We start from the raw sequence: 13,412 nt of genomic DNA on the forward strand, positions 1-13,412 counted from the left end.
CTCCATTGCCATAAGGTATTTTTCACATACGTTCAAGAGGATCTCATTCATGCCCTGAACTCTAGGTCCCGGTTTTTCCCATATAGGCCACATTAATTTCTTTGATAGAGAAAATGACAGTGTTTTTTTAATCATAGTTCCCAAAGCTGGAATTACTGTCTGAAGTTGGAGGGACAAAGGGTTTATAGGACCCAATATCTAGCATATTCCAATAATTCTTATGTTTTTTTCATTTTTGGAACTCATGAATAGCTACTAAAGTCTCTGAATTTAGCTGTATCATATGAGAATTCTTTAGTTCCAATTTTTCTTTCATAGGACCACAGCCCTTTTAATTCATATAAACTGGTAAGCTGAGAGAAGGGAGGAGGTATTTGTTGTTTTTAGTCTTTTCAAGAGGAAACAAGCTTTTAATAAGTATTTACTGGTATTGAAATATTAGCAAAGAGTTCTAAAAGATTTGGATGAAATGTTAATGAATAACTTTAGAGGAAAGTAGAAATCTGTCCAAGAAAACTAGTTAATGGTCATGACTCCAAGATCCCTGACACTCATATTTACACTTTCTATCCAGAATACAAATTCGCATCTTCTAAATAAATCTTCACAATAAATACTAACTCATAGTATAATAGCATTGTGTATCTACTGTCTTTCAATTGCCCCTCTCCAAAATTTGTTCTCCCATATACTCACACCATAAACAAAGGGGACAAGAATTAGACAGAGGGGAGAAATTTGTTAGGGTTACTCTCACTGCTTTAATGAAAGAGCAGTCACCAAAACTAATCCTTCTAATGAGATGGAAGCCTACTGGATCTTATTACCTCTCTTACTACTGTCCACTAACTTCTGTTAGGTCTTAGTATCTGTCTTGTTTTTTTTTTTTTCATTCTTCAGATCTTTGATCACCTTATGTGACCTAATGGTCAGTGAATTGATAAATACTTAAGCACAAACTTTCTTTCAAGTACCTGAGAGCTAGGTATACAAATAAAAGACAGTCCCTGCTCTCAAGAAATTTACAATCTAATGGGGGACATTCTCAGGAGCCCTAGCACTTGCCATATCACTCTCCAAGACACCTTTAAAATTCAGATTTTTTTTTCCATTTGTCCCACAGCTGAATTTTTTTAATGGTCTGTCTCCTACAATTAGAATATGAGATCATTCAAGCAGAGACTCCCCTTTTAGCTATTCCTAGTGCTTAGCATAGTGATTGACACATAGTCAGCACTTTAATAATTGTATTTTTCATTAGATAATGATGTGGTGCAATCAATAGAATGTTGGGCCAGAAGTCATAAAGATTTATCTTTGTGAGTTCAAATATAGCCTCAGACACTAGTTGGGTGACCCTGAGAAAATTACTTATCCATGTTTACCTCAGTTACCTCATCTGTGAAATGAGGTTGGGAAGGAAAAGGCAAACCACTTCAGAAACTTTGCCAAGAAAATCCCAAATGTAATCATAAGAAATTGGACACAACTGAACAATAGCTATAATTTTTTCAATAATTCATATTATTTCTGAAAAGACTAGTGTTGAGCAATATCCCTACTTTTCTTGAAGTGCATCTTAACTCCTTTGTGTCCCCCTTAGCCCTATGGTTCTAATTATAACATTCCCTGTTGAACTCTTTCTATATAGTCTATTGCATATCTTTGAAATTTGCTTGAAGATTTGTGCCATATTTTAGAAGAATTTCCTTTTGGTTATTTTTAGTTATTTAGGACATAGAAGATACTTCAATTAAGGGACAGGTAAGAATTTTCAACCTTTTATTGGCTCCTTTCATGATGTAATATATAAATTTGTGTTCATTTTGTTTATTAATATTATGTAAAGTAGATTTGTAGTATACCTTAATTAATATTGTTAGTTTTTTTCTTATTGTTATACATCCAGTATTGCTTTTTACCACATGTATTTTCAAACATATGTTTTGTTTGTTCAAAGCCTATACTATTCTTTAAATTTGAAAACACTCAATGAATAGAAAATAAAAGGGGAAAATAAATGTTTTATCTATTAAGGAATAATTCATATTTGTGGATTATCATGGGCACAAAGAAAACTCACTGATCATCAGATAATCATCCCTAAACACCTGCTCTCTATTACCCAATTCTGAGTCACAAGGATTTTAAAGTCCAGCATAGGAACAAAACTAGTAAGTGTTAAATAAATGTTGATTGATTAATTGGCTAATCATGTAACTATAAGAGAAAAAAAACAAAGTCAAAGTATTAAAAATGGGCTGTGGTGGCTAAGAGTAGTGGGAAATCAAAGATTAGTAGAGTCAAAGTACTTGGGTGAAGTTCAATGGAACAAATGAGAATTAAGCTGGATTTGAAGGTTAGCTAAGTCACCAATCTTTCTTTTGCAGGACCACAGCCCTTTTAATTCATATAAACTACTCATACACTTGGAAAGCTAGGTTGGCTTGGCATACCTCTTAAGGTAAGCTGAGAGGAGGGTTTATTTTGTTGTTGTTTGTTGTTTTTTAATCTTTTCAAATAGGAGCAAGCTTTTAATAAGTATTTACTGATATTGGAATCTTAGCAAACAGTTCTAACAAATTTGGATGAACTGGTATCAATAACTTTAGAGGAAAGTAGAAGTCTCTCCAAGAAAAAACTAAGCTTTCTTTTCCTCAAAGTTTGAACTTTGCATTCTCCATACCTAGGATAAGATGAAAGTCTGATAGGCAGAGAAACCCTGGGGCAAGCCAGTAAAGATGGTCATTATCATTTATTAAACAGGTGTTGGAATGAATTGGTCTTTTATCGTAATGCAGATTTACAGTGCATTAGGCAATCCATTTTTCAATTTAGTGTACTGCCTCTGATAAATTAACAGATGTCGATTGATTTTTTTTTTCCCTTCAGTCCCCCTGTTTACACCTGACAGGCAGTGCTTTATAGCTGAGCAGTTATTTGAAGTTATAAACATTATAATTAGCAATTTTTTAATTAGGCTGACAATTAACAGGAGATTTGCAAAGCTGCTAATTTGACATGTCATACTCTCTGCAGTGTTTATGTTAACCACTACTTGAGTGATTCAATTGAACAGAACCATGGTGTCTGGAAAAAATCAATCTTGGAAGAACCTTTTCTCCTACTTGGTTAGCATCATGGCACTTTAGGCAGAGAAGTGGGACTTCTGTGAGATTTTACAAGACAACAGTGCCAACAGCTGAAATTTAAACAATAGACCCCCTCTATAGCGAAATGAAACCCAAGTCTTACAAAATGGAACTGCTTCTGCTCTGAGAATGTTGTCATTCAGTCTCTCATGCTACTTCCAGTACCACTTACATATTTCCTTGTGTAAATAGCACAGCATGATGAAATAAAGAAACTTATCTACCACCTATACATTTTAATACTTAAAAGTTTTTCCCTGGGAAATTATTTACATATATGCATATACATATATATATTTACATATATATGTATGTAGTGTATGTATATGTGTACATGCGTATATATGTATGTATAATGAAAGAAAGTAATTACTATAAATATTAATATAAAAACAGAAATTATTAATATCAAGTAGAATATGGACTGCTACTCACTTAAATGATCATTATAATATCAGAATTTAAGCAATGGACTTACATTCCTACTCTTTAGATTTATTCTTGATTAGGTTGAGCTGAACCACATTCTAGGTTACTCCTCCCAGAACATTGCCTTGTGGGTAGCTCAGCTCAAGCTGGATCTCAGCTTCTAGTATCCTTGCCCCCTTCCATTGGAATTCATGGGATGAAGAGCAAAACAGACAGAATGTAATGGTTCATTGGTCTCATGACCAGATTTTGCTACCTCACTAGTATCTTTTCCCTTTCCTCCTAAAACTATAAAAAAACTTTTTTTTCATAGGGCTCTGTAGTTGGGAAATCCAATGTACATCCCCTCTAGGCTGTTAATTTTACTACCAATGATCTCAATTAAAAATGTTTTCTTCCTCAGCTCATGGCTTTGATTTATTTTAGGTCTTGATAATGCTAAAGCAAAGTTTTTAAAAAGTTTAAAAGTTAAAAAAAATTAAAAATCATTCTGCCTTTCTTTTTTCTTTCCACCATACTTCTCTAGGAAGCAACCTCCCCCCTTTTAACACTCTCTTCTGTTTGAAATTATTATTTTTATATATTTGTACTTCCTTAAATACATGCTATATTTGACTAAAGGAATATAAGCTTCTTGGAAGCAATAACTTTTTTTCTTTTTTTTTTCCCATTTTCTTTCTATTCCCAATGTCCTAAAGCTAGTAAGTCTTCAATAAGTACATGTTGAATTGAATTTAGAATTCTAACCTTCCAATATAAGGATCATTAGATGGATAAAAGACAATTAACTATGTAATTGAATTCCCAGAATTCTTCTCTGAAATGTTAACTAGGAAAACTACAGTTAAGCAATTCTTATCATTCCTGGGATTGTAAATTCTTAAATAACTAACTATGTAAAGATGTGATTATTATTATTATTGTTATTATTAAACAAGTAAGCCACATAGGTTATTAATAAACAACTAAGCCATCTATTATATAGAAGGGAGTAGGTATAAAACAACTATGAAACAATACTTCCTTCAATCATTTTAGCATTGTAATATAGAAAACAACGTTTACAAACATATATACAGATAGATAAAATAGTTTTAAAAGAGATTCAGGGTAAACTTGGAAGAAAGGTGCTAAGTCAGAAGGGTTCTTATCTTTTCTTGTTTATTTGTTTCATAGTTCCTCCATTCTTTGTCATTCTGATGAAGGCTACAGATCCATTTTCAGAATAATATGTTTAAAATGTTTAAAGGATTATACATAAAATTACAAATGAAACCAGTTACATTGAAATAAGATTAATAAGCAAAAATGTGTGTGGGGATGGATGTAGATGCATGTAACAAGTTCATGTACACATTATGAATCCCTTTCCTCTGATGTGGGGGAGGAAGAACAGTAAAGAAACAATTCCTTATTATCATTTTTATTGTTGCAAATTAAGTAGAGGAGAGGGGCTAAAGTTAAGCAAATAAATCTTTATTTCTATAAATTCCATAATGATATAAATGACAATGATATTGAAGACAGCTACATGGTAGAAAGCATAATGATAATCTTGCCTTTGTGGTCAGAAGGGTATTTTTACCTGATACATGCTCACAAAGAAAAAAGAGAAGAAAAGAAGACATAAGATCAACTAATTTTAAGATATGGTAGTGGATGCTCATTTTCCTGATAACATTATTTTTTAAATGGAAAGAATTTTTAGAAGATGAAAGAGTCTTAAAATTGCAAAATACTACTGTAACTTCTTGTTTCTGAAGGACAAGGCATACACAAGAATTTGGATGTCTAAGTCATTAATTAAAACTTGCAGGGCTTTCAGAAATAATTTGTTTGAAGTTGAGAGATGCTGCTATGCTTTGATTATCACTTTTTACCGCCTTTATATGTTATGAATCTAGATCTAAAGAAATTTGCCACCAAGGTAACACTAGGATCTGAAACTCCCTGGATTTAATTTTCACAGTGCTTTTTACTAAGTAGTGTTATACAGTGGGTCAGGTGTATATTTCTTAGGAATACCACTATGGTGTATTGTAACCACAATTCAACTAGTAAGAAATCATAAGGTCATACTTGTTATTTTTGTTTTAAATGATTTAGTGGATTCTTCATGCTCAGGAAGAGAAAGTTTTGTTTTAAGGTTAGAATATTATCATCTGACTAATGGCATTTGATTTTACTTTTGCCTATGGCAGTGATGCTAGGATAATCTCTGATATTCCAAAGTTCTTCAATATAACTGTCTTTAAGAAAATATGTTCCCCAGTTATATTTCAGTCATAGAATTTTAACCAGTCTGTCTTACACTTGCTAATGAAATATTTCAGACCACAATGAGCATTAGTGACTCAACAAAATCTGTCTCATACTTTCTAATGAAATTTTTCAGACCACGATGAGCATTAGAGACTCAACAAAATACAGCTCTAACACTTTAGTAATAATAATTTATGAGGATGCTCCTGAAGTATGCTATCAATGAATTTCACAGTAAGAAAAAAAAAAGTCTTACTAAAAAGACCAAGACTAGAAAAAAGAATAGGCTTGTCATTTTGCAAGAAAGAGGGATAATATCAGCCTGTAGTGTTACACTGGTGTCTTTTAGAAGTTCAAGAAGGAGTCCTTCAGCACATTGGTTAAAACCTGTAAGGAGAATTTATTGGAAGATATAGACAGGGCTAATTTAAGATAAGAAAGGATGAATGAGATTGTAGTTGGGACTATACAAGACATATCTGTATTGATTAGATCACATATCCATTTAAGTATAAATAATTCTAATAAGAAATATGTAGTAAAAATAAAAATTTTAGTTTGAAATGTCATTGTATAAACTAAATCATTTAATTATTGGAGGGGGGAAGCAATCTTCCCAGATGCAAATATTGTTAAACTTTAAACTAAACCTAATTTCTTAGAAAGGTTGTACTAATTTTTATGGCTGGTCCACAAATTTACAATTCATATGATCAGCATTCACTCTTTTTTTTTTCCCCTGAGGCAACTGGAGTTAAATGAATTGACCAGGGTGACACAGCTAGGAAGTATCAAGTATGCAAGGCCAGATTTGAACTCAGGTCCTCCTGACTTCAGGGCTGGTACTCTATCATCCACTGTACCACCGAGCTGATACCAGTACTTACCTCTTTATCAATGATTTTATTTCTTCACTTCTTCAAGAACCAATGATCTTATCATGTGGATAGTCCCTCCATAGACAGACTGCAACCTTTCTACTACTTGAAAAATTATCATTGAAAAATTACTGTGACTGGAAAAAAAAAAATCATTCTCCCATTGACTAAATTGGTAATGTATGGATGAATCTCTCCAAACAAAAATTGGATTGGTTGTCAGATAGCAAATCTACAACCCATCACTATTCTTGTACTTGAAGCCTCTATACTTTGACGGGACCAACTCAACCATGTGCTCTCATAATATAGACAAGTCAAATGTAATGCTGGAGAAACTGAGGCAAGATAGAGATTAGAGAGTATTTAATAACTTATTTAAAAGGGATAGATTTACTGGGACCCAATGCATCCATGGTTTGGTCCCAGGGCTGAATGAGACTATCGTCTCCAAGAATCCAGCAAACAATGTGAGTTCTCAATGACATATATACACATGGCTCAGACTCAGGGGGTAGACTGAGGCAGGGGCGGAGTCAGGATGCTGGAGCGGGAACAGGACTCTGACAGGGTGGGGTGAGCCTCCAGAGAGGAGGATGACATAATAGGGGGAGTCACCCTGGACATAGGGAGAAGTATCTTGATAAGATGCTATCTGCTATTCTGATAGCTTGGGATGGAGAGAAGCATTCTGATATTCTAAAACATAAGATCTTTTATCCTTATCAAATATTCTGATAAAGAGGGAGAGGAGGTTTTGCAGGACAATTATAAACTGAGGCAGAACACTTAGAGAAACAGGGGCATGACTGAGTCAGAATAATTAGGGAAACTGAGTCAGGACAATAATAGAGAACTGTGGCACAACACCAGAACTATCTCCTTGTCCTAATTGGGTACAACTTTTTGGGCATCTGGGATAATATAAAATCTGAAGTTTTGTAACAACATGAGAAAAGTAGATAAGCAAATGATATAATAAAACAAGGGCCTTTCCAAAGCCTCATATGCTATTTCCTGTAATAAAGGAAGTATTTTATTCCAGTGAAGCTGACCTTGCTCTTCCTTACACATGATATTTCTTCTCTTGTCTTCATGCCTTTACACAAGCTTTTTCCCATACTGGGAATGCACTTTCTACTCAACTCCGATTTCCACATTCTTGATATCCTCAAAATTACCTTGTCTTTTATCATATATGTAATTATTTTAAATATAATTATATGTGTGCATCCTCTTCCTCCCCACACATATACTCCTTAGAGGCAGGGAATGTTTCATTTGTATCTTTTTATTGCTAATTTCTAACACAGTTAGTCCTAAACACATAACAAGCTCCTAATGAATACTTAGTGAAAGATTGAGCTATTGATGGATTAAGGGAAAACATTCATTGAGCCAAAATTGTTCTTGATTATGTCCAGTTTTCCACATAGTCTGTCACATAAACTCTGCATTAATACAAATTCAAGACTTTGCAAAGCAGTACATTAGTCAAAACAAAAAAGCTCAGTTCTACTTTATTTCAGTAGCTAAGTAAACAGGAAATCTTACAGTGGTTCTATTAGAGTAAATGGTTAATCAATAACAAGCATGTTATAATTAAGTGGACCTTACAGTGGTGTTTTTTACTTACTGATTAAGAGCCTTTAATGCCAAGAGTGCCAGCAAGTCTCGTGGAGATCCTTCAACTAGAGATGAAATTTTTGCGGGTTTTGTCGATCCTCATTCTTTATGTATCCTTACTTTATTATACCATTTGTATTAACAATCTAACCTGCATGATTCTGTGATTGAGCCATTTCAATATAATGATCATCCTTTTGAAGTGCATCTTTTCAAATCACTAATATTGGTAAAGACAAATATATTAGAATAACATATTGATATGAAAGTAGCCATAGGATCTTGAAGAAAAAAAAGATGAAGTTACCTTCCCAAGATAAAAAAAAAAAGTTAATGTCTTAGAGGCAGGATTTTAATCTACATCCACTAACATCAAAGCTGTTATTCTTTCCAATAGATCATGTTCTAAGAAATAGAGGCTATTTAATTGGGGAAAGAGAAAACAATATCTACATATACTACAAAATTCAAATTTTTGATGTAACAGAAGCTTTAGATGAATTCTTCTTTGTCCCATATTTTATGTGTCCAAGAAAGAAATAAAGCATAGATATTTCATAAACTCCTATCAATGTAAGAAAAGATTTCATTCACCTTGATTGTCATATCACATTGGTAATTCATATTGAATTATTAGTTACAAAAAAGCTGTTTGTTATTTTTAATGAGTTGCTTCCAGAAATGTTTCCCCTTGTACCTGTGTAGTTTAATTCCATCTTCTTGGCTCTGAGCCATTCTAGCTAGCTAGAACCTTTTTGGATGCTGCTTCTGCCATCCAAAGTATTGATTATGCTTTTAAGTCTCTTGTCATCAGCATTTTCACTCCATAAATCAACTAAGCCTTTACTAATAAATATATTGAACAGAAATCAGCCAAAGAGAGAGAGTCCTATGATACACAACTAAAATACTCCTTCCAGATTGAAACTAATACATTAATCATAATTGCACTATATTGCGATTTCCTTTTCTTCATCTCTTCCACAAAAATTTCATGAGAGAGTTGATTGAATGACTGGCCAAAAACCAAATATAGTGTATCTAGAGCAAGTCTCTGAACTACTACTTTGATAATCCTGTCAAATATACATAAAAGGGTAATCTGATATAATTGCTTCTTAATGAGTCCAAAGCAGTTTCTAATGATCATTGTCTACCTTTATTAAGTCTTTAAGCCTTTCTATTAATGTTTATTTTTCTCAAACTTTACTAGAAAACAAGGTCAAGAATACCAACATATATTGAAACATTAACCTCATTTTCTTTCTGAAAAATCAAAATTTTTACTTGTTTCATATTCTTTGGTCCCTGACATACTGGATAAAATTCCTCAAATATCATGAAGAAAGGCTAAAAAATAACATCCAAAAGTTAATTGATTGATCAGGCATGTAATTTGACCATGGCACGTGACTTGAACTTATTGAAAAAAATTATCAATTCTTCACTTTACTTACTAAAATATTTTTCCAGTATTTACAGTCAAAAGTAATTTTTCTATGTAGGAAAAATACAGAAGTAAATATATCAAATACCATCTTGTTTTGTTTGTTTCATTTTATGTATTGATTATTAACCCATCAAAACTTGAAGCTCTTTAAGTTTAGTAACTATAGCTGCTACTTATTTTGTGTCTTACAAAGTAGGTTCATAGAGTTCATCATACTCAATAAATATTTTTTATAAATACTCAATTGATTAAAAGAGTATATCTAATCCTTTCTTGAGAGTGAATTCTAAAAGAAAAAAATAAAAAGAATGATGAGAGCTTATGAACTCTGGGGTGAGGAAATGATATTATCAAAAGATAGGTTAAAGACCCTTTTGATCAATAAGATAATTTTGCCTAATGTCAAATACTGTTAGCCCCAGTTAAGCACAAAATAACAAGTCATTATTATTAAATTACCTTGTCTACAATCTAAAATTTATAGTGTTGAAATCAGCAAATTATGAATAATTCTATGATGTTTAAGAAGTATAATTTTTTTCTGCCTAGAAGGAGATACTTTAAAATCATGAAATAAAAAAGGAAGTAAACCTAGAAAATTTGGAGCCCCATATGTCAGATCAGTAGTCTAGTACAAGTTAAGGTCACTGCTGTTGTGACTAAATATAATCCTAAGTAGTTGGAGTTTTGTCTGGCTCATTGGCCCACGTAAGGAGCCACCTGCCTGGTCAGAATTTACTACTGTATTGGAATGTGGTGAATCTATTCCACTGCCACTCTCTCCCTTCCTCTGCCTCACTGTAACATGTGAGTTACTAAGGAATTAACATTGCTACCCTTAAGAGTTTCCTTCTCAATAAATCTTGCTTATTTGTACCTTATTTGTAATGGGTTTTATCTCCAAATAAAGATGACTTTTATTCCATTCAGAATGTACAATATAAATGATTGGACTGCACTCTGAGGCAGAATGAAGGGGAATTCAGACTTAACCATAAGCTATATTAAAAAGTCTTTTTCTACAGACTAAAAAGGGGAGAACTTCATATTGTTGACATGTGAAAAATGGAGAAAATTACTTTCTCTTAAAACAAGATTTCAGGATTTCAAATATTATCATTTTTACCTGTATACATCAGTACTTAGTGAATTACCTGACAAATAGTAAGTGATTAATAAGTGTTTATGAATTGCTTGAATCTCTCATTCTCCTATATAAGCAATATGGAAACTAAATCTATTCCATATTAAGTATTACACAAGATCACATAACACAATATAATCTTCTTCATTCTTAAAACCATTATTTGTTAACTCTTCTTACCATTGTAGTATACACCATACTTCATCTACGGATCCCTATAGATATGATGGGGGAAAATAACATTTTTAATTCTGCCTAAGAAGTTACCAAAGTTTTTAAATGAATTTCTGAGCATTTAGAAACAAAAGGAACATACATTACAGTATGTAATCCAACTTTCTCCTTTTAATAATGAAAAAAAAACTGAGGCACGGAAAACTTGAATGAACTGCCTAAGTATTATGTCATAGAGGTAATAAGTCACAGTGTTCTTTAAATCTGTTTTTTAAAGCCCAACTCACTTTGACATTGGACCACTATAACATAAGTAACTGCAGGTTGAAATGATTCATATTGGTTTGATTATAACCTCAACATTGTATTATTTTTCTTTCTCTTTTATAACTTTTCATGTGATACCACAATGTTTGTCATTCTTTCTTCTTAAAAAACTTCTAAGCAAATGATACCTTCTTACTAGACTCTTCTATGAGACTATGTTACAAACTTTTAAAAAAATAAAAAAGCTTGAAATGAAATGAAATGCTCCATTAGCTCCCACATGGTCCTTTGGATTCATGCTGCCTTCCCCTGCCATATTCTGTTTCTCTGCTCTGCAAGCCCTGGTATTAGTGTGTAAGTGATTAGGTGAAAAACTCTTCTAGATCAGTGGCTGTAAGCATTCAACCTTTGAAAGCTTTCCTTCCTCTCTAAAAATCAGTTCAGTGCAGTCTAACTTTTCTCTTTGTGTTTCTATACTCAGCAAACCTGGAAAAAACCTGTTATATTTGGCTGCTTTCCATTTTTCCCCCTTTGCCATAAACTGAATCTCAAGTGAGACCAGAGGCATGAACTTTATTTTTCCTAATGTAATAAGGATAACAGTTAAAATGGATGCTAGTTGACTATTTTCTGTCAGAATAGAATTTATAGGATAATAGAATTAATTATAGTTGGAAAGGAATTTAAAGGTCATCTAGCTCAACTCTCTCATTTTATAGATGAGGAAATGGAGGCACAAGGAAATTAAATGTCCAGCCCATGGATACAAAGCTAGCACTTGTTATAGCATTATTGAAGTCCAAGTCTTCTGAATATAAATTTTATTCTATTATATAGTGACAGACTTTTTAGTATCATAAGGGCAAACACAGATAGTAGAAGCAAAGTCTTCCCTAATTTAATAACTATACCAAGTACTAAATAAATATAACCAAGTACTAGCAAGCCAGTGAATGTGTGAATTTATTTATCAGCATTAGCAGATACTATATTTTCTAATGAAAATATGAAAATATTAACAAGAAAAATAAGAGCTTTCATGAAACCTTCCTACTTTGAATTTTTCTAGAACTTTTATTAGTACATCTTGTGCAAGTTCACATTCTACTTCCTATAATATTTGAAATCAACATATCTGGAGCTGAATGGACCTTCAGAGATCATTTAGTCTGATCATCCCCACAAATCAAGCAACTGCATCCCAGAGTGGTAAGGATATTTGACAAAATTTATATGAATGAGTTAGTCAAATCTAGATTTGAATCCGAGTCTTTCCATTTAAAAACAAGCTCTTCTGTCACTTCAGAACTATCTCCCTTTATCCTTTACTATGTCCTAAGCTTTTAGAGTTAGGAGATCATGTCTCATTCGTCTTTATATCTTTTATAAGAGATAGTACTTGTCCAAACATAGCAGTAAAACGGAAAGAGTTTTAGACTTCCAGTCATAAGACATTTCTATGATGCTAGATGTAATCTTTATGGTCATCAGCTTGCTCATCTAGAAAATGAAGGGTCTGGATTTCATGAAGGTCCTTTTCAACTATACATCTGTGATTCATGAAGTACAATAGAGATTCATGAAATATGGGTTGAATTGAGAATGACCCTATCAATTTGAATGACAAGATTTTATGGGCAGTGTGGAGACCCCTTTTTCTCACAAAATTTCTTCTTATTATTAAATTATTCACTGTCATATTTAACAACTGAAGGGCCCAAAAGGATGAGGGTTTAGACTCCAACATTCTTTTCAAGCCTTTGACCTGTGAGAGAGGAAAAAGGGTGAAAAGAAAGCCCTGTGGACACCAAAAACTAATGAACAGTCCAAAAGAGCTCATGAGCCACAGTGTAACGGAGAAAACTATTTATTTTGAGCTGTTTATTTAAGCACAGGAGGATTCCTAATGGAGCCATCAGACCTCACTCATTGGCTAATCGTTTAATTAGGCCCATCTGGTGGAAGCTGTGATGAGAACTGTCCCAGCTCTGATATTGGCAGAGAGGTAATTTGTCATTCTGTGGCCCAGT

At 33.0% G+C, this 13,412-nt stretch overlaps 1 protein-coding gene across 6 annotated transcripts in view; it reads left to right on the plus strand.

Moving 5' to 3' along the window:
- ADARB2 (adenosine deaminase RNA specific B2 (inactive)) overlaps window positions 1–13,412 on the plus strand; it is a 651,356-nt gene that overhangs the window by 87,167 nt on the left and 550,777 nt on the right. The gene's annotated exons all lie outside the window — the stretch shown is intronic.

The sequence above is a fragment of the Sminthopsis crassicaudata genome, chromosome 5 (genome assembly GCF_048593235.1).
Source record: "Sminthopsis crassicaudata isolate SCR6 chromosome 5, ASM4859323v1, whole genome shotgun sequence".
NCBI lineage: Eukaryota > Metazoa > Chordata > Mammalia > Dasyuromorphia > Dasyuridae > Sminthopsis > Sminthopsis crassicaudata.